General features: G+C 43.1%; 1 long non-coding RNA gene across 1 annotated transcript; it reads left to right on the forward strand.

The window, feature by feature from the left end:
• Positions 1–4,303: 4,303 nt before the first annotated feature.
• LOC139793123 (uncharacterized) lies at positions 4,304–11,292 on the forward strand. The gene is made up of 3 exons (XR_011724505.1): positions 4,304–4,695; positions 8,140–8,284; positions 10,379–11,292. It is a non-coding gene; the product is annotated as an uncharacterized lncRNA (long non-coding RNA).
• Positions 11,293–12,394: the final 1,102 nt, after the last annotated feature.

The following is a 12,394-nucleotide window of genomic DNA, read 5'->3' on the forward strand; positions in this document are numbered from 1 at the left end:
GCAGAAGGGATGCATCCAAAGACAAACCCCTACCTCATCTGTTTCACAGGGATGAATGTTGAGAAGTTCCTGGGGGCAGGAGAGGATTTGGCCATCCATCCATGTTGTACCTTTGGACTATTAGGAAAAATGTCCTTACTAAAAGGGTTGGCAAGCACTGGAACAGGCAGCCCAGGGGAGTGGTTGAGGTGATGATGTGATGAGTGACCATCCCTGGAGGTATTTGAAAGGCTTGTAGATGTGGTGGTTAGGGACACCACATGGATTAGTGGTGGACTCAGCAGTGCTAGGTTAACAGTTGGACTCAGTGCTCTTAATGGTCTTTGCCTACCAAAACAATTCTGTGATTCTATGGCTCCCATGAGGACTTACCCTTACCCTTACCCTTTCCTGAGCAGAATGGATCTTGCCACAGGCAAGCCCTTACATGTTGGTCATGCTTTGACCCTGTAACAACATGAAAGCCCTCAAGGAAAAGGGCAGCTATCAATTCCATGGGCTGACTGTGTGTCTCTAGAAAAGCCATTATAGCATCTGATGATGAAATAATTCCACCGAGGCCAAGAATATTTTTATCCTTAGCCCAGCACATGTATGTTAGAAGAACATGTTAGAAGTCTTTGCTCTCTGTTAAATATATGCCTCATTATCAGCCTACTTGTTTGTCTTGTTCCTAGTTTTCCTCTTACTTACAATTCAGAAAAAACCCCAAAACAATCAAGGAAACAAATAAAACTGAACTTCATATTCACTTTGTTACTGCAGTGCTCTTCTTCTCCAGGAGATACAATCTTTTGAGCCCCAGGGCACTTCATTTATAGGAAAGAGGATGAGTCTTCTGACCCTACTAAAAAGGCAGAATTTTAAGCTGTGAAGACAGACAAGGAAGTATGCTACCAGTTGGTATTTTGACTCAGAATGACAGGCACATAACCTGCATTTTTTACTTAAAACACTACTTACACAACATTCATCACAGAGTAATCCAAAGCTCCTCACAGAGTAGTGCTAGCAATCTGAGCTCCCGTGGCCATACATTTTGTCTGACATCAGCCTTCCTCAGTGTTTATTCTCTAACTCTTTTCATATATCTTTTGGGAGGGAAGCAGAAGGTACACAGGGGACTGTAGGTCCTCAGTCAACCATTGCCAGAAGCAAAAAGACAATGACAGAAGGCCACAACAAAGAGTATTACCTTAGCTAGGAGAGCCTGTGTCCCACACTGTGTCATTGGGATGTTGTGTGGTGTAAGAAGGGCTGGGGTGACAGAGTGGGAGAGACAGCACCTTTTATTGCTCTGGGGAAATGGATGTCCCAGCAAGGTTTCTGGGTAACCCCTTAGGATAGAGCCTTATAGACAGGAAAGCCATGATGACACAGTCTCTGCCTTTCAGAAAGTGGATGGCAATACTTATGGGAAGCCACTGGAAATCCTGGCCACAGTAAATCTATTTTTTAAAAATTATTTAATTATCAGAATAACCAGACTTTCTGTGTGACTTTTGTACATGCTTACTGTCTCTAACATGAGCTATAAAGGCTTTCAGCAAGAACCCTTTGTGCTTTCCTACTTCATATCCAGATATGCCTGTAAGCCAACTACATAAAACCATGATGGACTCAGACAGGTCTGGTCCTAGAGCATCGTGCTGTTCCCAGAATCTCCAGGGGAAAACTGACAAGAAAAAGACCCTTCTGGGCACAGCACCTGCTCTCTGGCCTCTATAAAGTTACTCATTCCTTGTTGAAGTACAATTGCCTTTCCAAAGCCAGAGAAAAAACTGTGCCTGTAGGGACACTTATGCAACCTAAACGATCCAGAATAATTCTAGTGAGTAAAGCCATGGTGGTGGTCTGCTGCTAGGTATTCAGACAGAGTATGTAACAACTGCAAGAGAGCAGAGCTCATGAAAGTAAGGGCAAGCAGTATGTTAAGGCACAGAAGTTAGCCTGACTAAGTCTGGCTTTTCCCGAAGAAGGAGAGCAAAGTGCTGTCCCCTGGAGCCTTCTAACATTGAAGCTTACAATAATAATGAAATCTCCATGGGCCCAAATGTTCCTCCCACACACATCTCGGGTAGGAGCTTACCACACAAGGAGTCCTGCTGAAATTAATGGGCTGTATGGGGATTACAAGATGCTGTTTGGAATAACTGAAGGTGACCTTGCAGACATCTTCCCATTGTTGTTCCCACTGTCCATTCACTGTACCTGCTTTAAGTTTAACTGTATCTCTCCATGAAGGAAATGAAGCAAAGGCTGGGAACGATATTTATATGAGGAAGCCTGGTGTGAGGGCTGGAAGTATAAGCCTGGAAGCCTTAAGTCTCCAGCCTTGGGTCTCCCACTGAGCCCTCCTATTATCTGGATGCACATGTCCCATCTCGGGTCCATCCATCTGCCAAACAGAACCTTTGAGTTGGGTGTCCCCTGCAACTTAATGTCACGACCCCCTTGATGTGGGGCTGGAGGGGAACCCCCCAGGACCCCATCGCCCATCCATGGCTCGGTGGGGGCACAGCCCCTGAAGGGGTTGATGCGGCTGTCGCTGCGAAGGAGGCTGCGAAAGGCGGTGGTGGCTGCGTCATGGCCCTTTTCCTGTTTGCTTTATTCCCGGGGGTTATTTCTGGGCTGGAGCGAGGCTGCGGCGTGATGTCAGTGTGTAAACAGGGAGGTGAGTGTCGTCAGGGCTTGGGGGATGGAGGTGAAGGCACGTCTGGCTCCTTGGAGGGGGGAGCAGGAAAAAAAAACCCTCAGCAGAGATAAAGAAACATAATGGAAATGGCAGTGGAGCCACAGAGGAGGCGGCGGGGGCGGGGAGGGGGGAGAGAAGAGAAAGGCTGCCATCCCCATGCAAATCGTTTGGGAAAACAGCGCACCGCCCTTCGTTAATTCCCCTGATTAAAGCCGCATTAGTTTGTAGGTGTCGGGGACAGGCAGCTGTTTTCAAGGAAGCTCTGGCTCCACCGGGTCCTTCCTCGCCGGGCAGCGGCGGCTCTATCTGGAGGTAAATGTCATCGAGGCGCGGAGCCTGCCGACGCTTGTCCTCCTCCTGACAGGCCCTGGCCAATGTCCTGCTGCTGAGGGTCGTGGTAATTTACGTCCTTTCTGTGTACATTAACTTATCTGCAGCGGAGCTGGCGGGGCTTTTTCAGCCAGGCTGTCTCCTCCGCAGGCTGGGAGACTTTTCCTGCCTGTGGGACCCAGAGCTGGGACCGGCTGCGCGCCCCTTGCCAAGTTCCTGCGCCGGACCAACAACAACAACAAGCAGCGCCGCGGAGCCGGTGGCCGCTCGCCCAGCACCACCAGCATCGATCGGCTGCACCCCCGCCAACATCATGGACCCCGTGTCCCCCTGCAGCCCCCCGCACCCCGGGGAAAGGGGGGAGAGGTGGTTGCTGGAGGCCGGGCTCTTGGTGCTAAGCCCGTCACCCCAACTCCTGTCCTCCCTGGTTTTATTCTGCTGCGACAGCTCAAATGGTTATTTATTATTTGTGGCTTCCCCGAGGCTCTTTTCCCAACACTCCTCCCCTTTCCCCCTTGGAAGGAAGCAGCCTTTTCATGTGGCAGGCAGATACTTCCCCCTGGGCTGCAAATTTTGGTGGTCTGGCTGGGGTGAATGTCCTGACACTTTGGTTTGGAGGGATGTTACTGTACGGGTACACTGTTATCAATGGCAAACTGACCCTTAGTCTCAGGAGACCAGGCTGAGGAGACCATGTCACCCATGGTGACAAGGAGGTATGGAGATAAAAGTGACCAGAGGCAGGGTATTCCTACCATGTCCACAGAATGAGTTCCTCTATCATACCAACATTTATTCATCTGGCAACTATAAGAAAGGTGCCCTAGTTTTGAAATGTTGAGGGCTACTGCATTCAGACTCAGGATTTATGTGATTATCCCCTTTATGTGAATCACAGAGCCCTTATTGGTAATCAGAAAAGATGAAGCAAACTCTACTGCTTTTCTAATTCACTACTACTCTTGTCTTTGACTAGGTTAGGCAAGGTTGTCCATTACCATTACAGAGCCCACAAAAGTACTGAAAGCAGAATACAGCAGTGGAAAAGACCACATTGCCCAGCAGCCTGAACCTCTACCAGTTCACCTAAAAAGAGTTGATCTACCAATGTAATTTCTACTAGGAAAAAGAGGAAAAAAGGGTCTATATTTGTAACAGTATCAGATAATGTGCCCCCTCACACAGTCTTCCAGGATTTCCTGAATGACCCCCATCAGATGGCTTGCTTTGGTACTTGTGAAGATATGTTCTTTTTTCAAGTTGTATCAGAAAGCCACCTACAAACACCCTCAACCCCCCACAGAAATGCTGACGACAACAAATTACCATTTTTCTTCACCAGGATTGAAAACAATGTCTTCTCAGTAGCTATGCTTTACATGTACATCTTAACCTACTAATGCCTAGTGTGGCTAGTAAGTATGATACTGTGAGGAAAATTATGGGTCCTTCTGTTATGCCACCAAAGGTCTTGGTGACAATTAAGCTACTGAAAATATAAAAAAAAAAGGGTCAGGCTTGTACTTAGAGGCATTATATCCCTTCTCTTCTTCTATGCAGAAGCAGCCTGTCACCCTTTACCAACTTGAAGCTGTGACAAGGTGAACAACCCCAAATCAAGGGACAGGACTAGCAGCAGTAACTCTGAAATACAAGAGCTGTGTTTCTTGGTGAGCAGTCAAATCCCATGGTACAAAGTCTGGGAAGGGAGGCCAGCGTGCACCTGTTCCAAGCATGGTGCAGGACTTGCAAGTTAATGTTGGACTCCCTTTTTTCAAACCTCACCATGCTAATGGGTCTTTCATTTGAGACTCCGTGACTTCCCTTGGGCTTAATGGAAGATGCACATAGGAGCAGGATGCACAGGAGATGTGTGTCCCTTGGCAAGGCAGGGGAGCAGCAGCAGAGCCACCTGCTCTGGCCACAGCCTGCTGCCTGCAGCAGAAATTCAGTGATGCCTCGAGTGCTTCTCTCCACAGAGGGCTTGCACAGGCTCTTTCTGTAGCCATCACAAGCCAACTGAGCAATTCGATGCTGCCATGTTCTGCCTTGCAGATAGGATGGATATATTCCTCATCATTTTTGTCTGTAACTTTATGGAATTCTTGTGGAAAAAAAAAAAAAAAAAAAAGCCTTGGATGAATAATAGTAGGAAGACTTATCTGAAGGGTTGATGTTTAGGGATTAGAAGGCTTCATGTAGTATTTGTGACATTCAGTGTGCTGCCAGCTGTGCTGTTTGTCCCATTTTGGCTGAAAACCTGCTAATCCATTAAAAATTCAGGATCTGCTTATAGACTTTCAGTTTTAAATATGGCTCAGTCAACACAACTCCCCAAGCCTTTCTGGCTTTTGTTCTACAGGTGATAACACAAAAGGCTGCGATTTTCTATGGAAAAGCTGACAACTGTTTTCCATGTGAGGGAATCTCATTGTCCATGTTTTCTGCTTAGGACAACACAAACACTTGAGACATGAAACACATCCTTTCCTTCAAGCACTTCCAAATTATCGTTTGCCTGTGTATGTTACTGTGTTTATATCCAGATTTATGAGTTTTACAGATGGGCAGGAAAGGAGGTGGATGGACACCGAGAGCCAGAAGAGATATAGAAGGAAGTGACCAACTTGGAGCCCAAGCAGACACAAATACACATCTTTCTCTGGAAACTTATAACGCACCAAATACAGATTTAATCACACACAACTGAGTTTGAACAGGCGTCACTTGGGTGCTTCTCTCCTGAAACTCCAGAAAAGATTTCAAAATAGCTCTTTGTTTACTCACTGAACATCACGCAGTCCTTCTGCTTGGTCTTTCTTAAGCCAAAAATCACTGCCAAGTCATAAGCACATTGTTATGCATAAGACATAACTTTACAACCACTTGATGCAAATAATAATTGTTAAGAAAGAGCAGCAGCAAAGAGCTAACAACCTTGCCTATTACATAGCTATTTCCATGTATTTAATTTTTACAATGAGCTTTAGAAGAATACCTGGGGTCAGTGGCATAGTTAAAATATAGAAATGTGTATCTCTACACATCTGTATATTCAAAGTAGAGCAAGTGTAAACGTTATTGAAAATGTACAGTGCCAACACTGTCTACCTCAAAACTCCACTGAGGCTCTATTTTTAATTCCTACAGTTTTACCTCCCAAAATCATGTGATTATATGATAATCTTGACTTTTCCATCTTCATGTTTCCAATGGAAATATTGAAAATACATACATGTGGGCCACTAAATCAGGATGCAGGGGAACAGGCGCATTCAGACAATACTTTAAACTTTCTTGATAAGAGAACGACGCTATTTGAGGATAGACAAATCTGGGTATCTAGCACCATTCTGTTAAATCTTGAATGTTCATAGAAGTTCATATCCTTATGCTCACAGGCAGCTGAGAGGGAAAAAAACTGAGCAACACACAGAGTCCCATCTCATCCTGCCTATGATGCTGGGAGCCATGAATATCCCTTGATCAAGCCACACACAGGATGAGATAGTAGAAGACTGATTCTCACCCTTTGATTCCTTGTTTTCATTTTACTATAAAAGACCCTTATCTTTGTCAAGCAAGAGCAGGAGTTCCTCCATTGGCACACATGCAGAAGAAATCTCTTTGGCTCTGACGGGGCCTTGTCGTCTTTTCTCTGCCTGTCAATCTACCCCAGATGTATTTCTGTAGACCTGCTGATTTTGTGCATAGCACCAGCCGAAATTTGAAACTTTCCAAAATTCACACAAAGAAAAGAACATTTCTGTCTGAAGTACTTTTATGGCAAGTTTCACAAACCCTTCCAATCACATTTGGATTTAGCAGCTGGGTTTTTGTTGTTTTTTCTCTCCCTCTTTCTTCTGGTGACATTGCCAAGCTGTGTTCTAATCTGGTGGGCACTGGGGGAATGAAACAAAAAAGAATTGAAGGGCTTCTGGTAAACTTGAATTTCTCTGAGGCAAGGACTTGTGCTGTGAAGCAGTCAGAAATCCAAGGGCTCTCTCCCAGTGCGTGCACTTTGCCATTGAGGGGGCTATGTCATTTCTTTGAAGCAGGCTCTATTTTGATGGGCAAAACACCAGAGGATGACGTAAACCTCTAAGGATGATTACTTGGGTCCTGTGTCCCGCTTATTCTCAAAAAAAAATGCCTTGAAAATCTTTTGAGTTGCTGATCTTTTGTCTGGCAGCAATGAAAACAAGAGAATATTACTGGTTGCAGAGCAGCTGAATCAAAGGACAGGCACCGTGCTAGGGAAAAGTTCTCTATCATGTTTTCTTATCCTCAGTACAATTTGTCCTCTTTTTTTTTTTTTTTTTCTGGGGAGGTCTTCAGATAGAAGTGCAGCTTGGTGGATACTATGCAAGATCTAGACTATGCAGGGTGCACTTTGTCTTGGTCTGACAGTGCAAGTTCAATGCACTCCGCAAAGTGTCTGTGGTCCTCCAGACTGTCACCCACATGGAACTGGTTGGCCAGGCTTCTGGATCAGCTTTGTAGCTGCTAATGAACATGCAGGAATGCTGTAATGCTATATGCTTTGGCCCAACATCTTGGGCAGCTGGACCTGTGCATGTATGGAACCCAACAAAGGTGCACAGGAGCCCTCTGTGCAGACCCTGTTGCAGGGGTCTGAGGATTTTGACTGTCACATGATGAAATGCTTGATGTGCTTGACATTTTGTAAATGACAAGAAAAAAAAAAAAAAAAAAAAAAAGAGAGAGAAATATATGTGCCTGAGAATCATGATATAACATAAATTTCTAATCTTAATTTCTGTCTTTTCCACCAGTTAATCCACAATGCTTCTTAATACCCTCCTACAGCCACCCATCATTCCCATTCCCAGAACAAAACATCCAGATTCCCAGCATTCTTATGGCAAACTACCAAAGTCAAACTAATAATCTGGGAATTTTTCCACTTTTCCCAAATCGTTCACAATGTGACGATTGCATTATATAACAAACCAAATTTATACTCATGCTAAGATGCTTGGGTTATGGTGTATTTATCCTATTTGTTTCTGTACACACTCCAAAATTACATTTGTCGTGGGAGTATCTGAGTTTCTTGCAGTGATGTATTAAGAACTATCCCCTTCTTCCAGCAGCAGAAAGTCCACAGGGGAAGGTAATCTGGAATTAGACACAAATAAGACACAATACAGAAAATCTCAGCAGTACTAGCTGTGGAGAGCAGTAAATTCATGCCTTGGAGAGGTTATTTCATTCCCTGCCACTGGTCAAGGCCTGGTAAATCCCCACTTTCTGTGCAGAGACAGTTTTCCTTTTCTTATTAAGGGTCCTGTTAAGAGTAGAAGACTTTTGACAACATCTTTCATCTCAGAGCTTAAATGCAAAGTTTTTAGATTCTCCACTCAGGACAGGAGAACATAGAGATACTTAACAAAACCATAAGCTTGATCAAAATTCTGATGAGAGGCCAGCCAAATAGGACAAATCTAGAATAGCCTCAGCCATGGAGAAAACACAGGACCACCTGCACACAGTGATTCTCTGAAGGCTTTCTACATACTGCATTGCTGTAGCCTGGCCAGGAAATGAGAGAGGCATGAATAACTGGAGCTACATCACTGACTGTCAGAGTGGGAGAAAATATCTTGATCAGCTCCACACCAAAGTGGGCATCACTCTTGCTTAAGCCTCCTCAGTAAGCCTAAATCCAAGAATAAAATGAAAGTGAAACCAGCCCATAATAATGGGCTCAGAATCATTACAAGGAGCATCACATGCTACAGAGCAAAAATCAGATGTGAAGGCATAGCCCAACTTCCAAGGGGTGTGAAATAATGAGGCATTCTTCTGCAAGTATATTGATCCAAACTGTTTTTTTATTTCAGTCTTAGGTAAAAGATTCACATGTGATCAAATGTCAAATGCTGGGAAAAGAGTGCTGGCAAAAGTGCTGGCAAAAAGCTCATTGGTCCAAAGTCTTTCTTACCCCATTAGTTTAGGGGTAAAGTAGAAAACGGAAGATTGTTGCTGGCTGTGCAGTTAGGTACAACCGAGTAAGTTTCACCTGGTGAAATTCACTTCTACAAATTTAGAAATTCAATCTCCGTGATCTGAAAACTCCTGGTAGATGGAAGAAATTGTAGACTACCAGAAAAGAGCAAATATTGTACTTGTTTTATAAGGAGAAGTCCATGAACCATAGCCTGTCTCTTGACTTTTATTTCCAGAAAAATAATAGAACAAAATACTCCAGCCAGAGCATCAGATGACAGTCAAACTACTTGGGAGGTAACAGCTGCAGAAGAACACAGAGTTGTCAAACAAACACTAGCTGTGTTAAACCCGATTTATTTTTCTTCTCTAGCAGGCTATGAGTCTTTGTGAGTTGATGTCACATACCTGGATGTTAGCAAGGATTTTGACACTGACCTGTATGACAGTTTCCTCAGGAAATTGTAAGAAAGCATGAGTTAGTTAAAGCTATTGTAAGGCAGGTGCCACTTGGAAAACTCTACTCAGAAAGTAGCTGGAACTAGGTCATTGCCAGCCCAGAAAGTTTCTTTGACAGCAGGACCACAGGGGTCTGTCTTGGGTCAACATTTTTATTCAAAACTTGGAAAATGTTAGAAAGGATTTCTCACTTCTTGAAAGAGGCTGGAAACATTCTGAGAGGCCAGACTGGAATTCAGAAGATCTTTACACATTGAAGAAACAGTATTTAAAATAATATTATCAGTAAGGACTAGAGTAAAGTACTACAGCTAGAAAGACATTCTCAGCTGTCAAAATGCAAGTGAAGGGAAGACTTGAATAGTAACAGTTCTTCTAAAAATTAATTATAGAATGTGAGGGACCACACATTAAGGATGAGTCAATCCTATGATACTAATGCAAAATAAATAAATTTTTAAAAATCATCTATGTTATGGGGATTTTTAAAAAGGAACAATTTATTTCAGGCTCAAAGAAATGCCTCCCCTCTGCTCATCACCTAGAAAGCATCTGTCAAAGAACCATGTTCAGATTGGACAGGCATTTCAGAGCAGACTTGGACTAACTGAGGAAAGTGAAGAATAACGAGAGGTTTAGACAAAATGACTTTTAGAGAAATAGTGAAAAAAAAATGGGGTTGCTTGGTCCAGAGGGTACATGTGATAATGCTTTTCAAATATGTAAAATGCAGTAAAAAAGAAAGTTGTGTTTTTTTCATTCCAGATAGGGCAAGAAAATCTGTGACGAAATTTGAAGCGTGGGATATTTCTTTCAAATACACAACAGTGATTTTCTAATGACAAAGGCAGTGGCATAGATTGCTAAAACTCCTGTTGACTATTGATGCTCAAGAATAATTTGAGTGTTCCTCTCTTTCAGGCAAATCACAAAGTCAATACCTTTCAATTCAGTGGTCCCTAAGTTTCTGCAGACAGCAAGAGAACAACCCAAGAGAACCCTTAGTCCACAGGAGAAACTGATCAAATCTGATGCCGTCACTTCAAAAATCCTTTCTTGTGTCAGTATCTTCTGGGTAATCAGTGGCTTTACCTTTCAGCAAATAACCTTAATCTATGTATTGCTGTCATGCAGATAAAGTCATCTTGGTCACGTTAGCCAAGAAGCAGGACCATACAGCAAGGCTGATCAGAACTATATGCCACAAGTGTGAGTCATCAGACTGATAGGAAGATACTAAACAGCAGAGGAGAAAGAACTGAACCTTGAAGGGCTTGATAAATGCAAGGTCCTACAGCAGAAATGTAGCTTGCTATGTGTAATAGTCACTGGCATCACTCTAAGAGGGACCTGAACATTTAGTACATTACCCTGGCCCCTGTTAACACTCTCAAGTGAAATAGGAGTGTCTTCAGGTCAAGAATGTAAAATGTTGAAGAAAGATCCAGGAGGATGAAAATGGATGGCTGTTTTCTATCTATTGACAAGGAGAGATCATCCATCAATGCCACTGAAGTGGCTTCAGCTCAGTGTCCTGGCCTCAATCCAAACTGTGCCATTTCTCCTGTTACTTAATATCCGTGCTACATGTAACTGTACATGTTGTATTTCATCTTCCCATCAGATGCTGGCCTGAGCAAAAGGACATATATTCTGATCTAGAGTATGCCTAAAGTCAATGTATACTCCACATTTCTTTCTCCCTATTGGACTTTTCATACAGCAGATGTGCCAACACAGAATTCGGAATTCATTCAGAAGCAACATTTCTCACATTTCTAGATTGAAACTGAAATACCCTGTTGGAAATAAAGACAAAGAATATTATCCAATAAGTGAATGCCAAGGCTGAAATCTTTGTAAGCACTCTTAGGCAATTCCTTAAAAAAAAGAGAGATCCATTATGCCCTAACCTGCACTTTGTCACCAGTGTTGTTCCACTGTCAAGGTAAAGAACTGAGGAATGTCTGCAGACTTGTTATGACATTAATCATATTAAACAAGGCATGTGAACAACAACCACAATTAAACTGCAGCAATCAAAGACATAGGAAGCATTTACGTTTTGGAAGACCATCAAGTGGTATGTTTTGCTCAGAAATCACAAAGGTTGTGTCAATCTGTAAGCAAGGATTATACACACATCTTTCCTAAAAAGTCACCCTATCCCAAGCAACATTTGTCTGCATTTCCAAAGAAGACTCACAAGGTACTAAAAGCGTGACCCTGGTACACAGTGGTGTACCCTCTCCCAACTAATGAAGTACAAAGGGTCCACACCTTCCTCCTAGTATTCACTTCTCATATGGATAGTGGAAAAATGCCCACCAAATAGCCAAGCTAAATAACTTTTAGGTTCCCCGTACAGAACTATAATGCCTCCCAAACTTCTTGTTTGCTGTTAGGAATACTGGTGGGCTGACATGAACCACTGTGAACACATCAGCACAGACGAAATAGGGCTTTTTCCCTCCCAGAGGAGAAAAAAGCTATTTCTAATACTTCTATTATCTTCTAATACCTTCATATTTCTATGTGAGAAGTCTGAACAGCCAAGTGAAGATACTTATCCTAATCTGAGGTTGTTAGGAGCTCCAGAGAGCTCAGATTTGTACTCAGGGCAAATCAGAAAATGATACTTAGCCACCCTACCTAGACCTTGATGACAACCAAGTGCTCTTAGACTTCTAAAGTATTCAGCCCTTGGCTCTAACATGAGAACATTTTGAATATAAAGCTTCAGTGACTATACACAGCAAAATCATTGTCAAAATATTGGGTCTTTAGCTTCTAGTCATAAAGAAGGTTACCAACTATGACTGAAAAGTGCTTTGCACGTTGCAACACAGCTTCTGAGGATGACACTATGAGAACCAACTTGCTCAGGTACTGCTTTAAAAAACAGATGAGATATTTACAAACAGGGCATGGGGAATG

This window comes from Heliangelus exortis, chromosome 2 (assembly GCF_036169615.1).
Source record: "Heliangelus exortis chromosome 2, bHelExo1.hap1, whole genome shotgun sequence".
NCBI lineage: Eukaryota > Metazoa > Chordata > Aves > Apodiformes > Trochilidae > Heliangelus > Heliangelus exortis.